Raw genomic sequence first — 774 nt, 5'->3', positions numbered from 1 at the left:
TTATGCAACCATCGAGTACATACACTTAATTTTGTACGATCATTTGCGAATAGTGAACGTTTTGATCGTTTTTACTAGCTAGTTAATCTGCGATTACATAGCATTCAAAGAAAACCTTGTATTGTAGTATTTTTACTACAACTCTGAACAAAGATGGCAACTACTCTTGCAAACAGACTTGAAAACCAGATCCAGGTTTGTTAATATCCATTTCAAAATGCTCTTTAGTTAATGACGTAAGCATTCACACTAAAGTTCTGTTTTAAACAGGAAAATCTGCCCGCCAAGCATGGTGCTATCATCAAGAAAAGAACTGCAATCCCTACTACCAGGCCTGCTCTGGAAACCATTGACAACAAGAAAGTACTAGTAAGTTAAAATTGGTACAACCTTGGCATACACATCTAACTGTAGAAAATGGCCTAAACAAGTTTTTTCCATAATTGTGCCATTTCGTTAATCTTGACAACAGTTGAAGTGCTGTGGATGCTTAGTGCTTTATTTATCTGTTTTGTGAAGAATTTAAAGCAAATTCATCCCAATATTGATCCAATATAGTGTACTAAAGCTGATTATTGTTCAGACATCCAAAGCTGTTGGGGATGCCAAGCAAAAGATGCAACTCCAGAAACCAACAAACAGCCGCAATGCACTGAAAGCAAGCAACATCCCAATGAAGCCGCGCACAAGTCTTCAAAAAGTGTGCAGAACAAACTACTCTTAAAGTAAACACACAAAGTCTCTCTCAAGCCAAGCGTTGCAACCTCGCACCTA

General features: G+C 37.7%; 1 protein-coding gene and 1 long non-coding RNA gene across 3 annotated transcripts in view; one reads left to right on the top strand and one right to left on the bottom strand.

Annotated features, from left to right (window-relative positions):
* Window positions 1-767, top strand: LOC113474169. Its single transcript, XR_003395823.1, has 3 exons — window positions 1-195; window positions 271-369; window positions 584-767. It is a non-coding gene; the product is annotated as an uncharacterized LOC113474169 (long non-coding RNA).
* Window positions 1-774, bottom strand: part of LOC100186789 — a 6,593-nt gene that overhangs the window by 3,286 nt on the left and 2,533 nt on the right. The window lies entirely within an intron of this gene.

Source organism: Ciona intestinalis, chromosome 4 (genome assembly GCF_000224145.3).
Source record: "Ciona intestinalis chromosome 4, KH, whole genome shotgun sequence".
NCBI lineage: Eukaryota > Metazoa > Chordata > Ascidiacea > Phlebobranchia > Cionidae > Ciona > Ciona intestinalis.
Note: the sequence above shows the minus strand (reverse complement) of the source record. Positions and strands in the feature narration are given on the sequence as shown.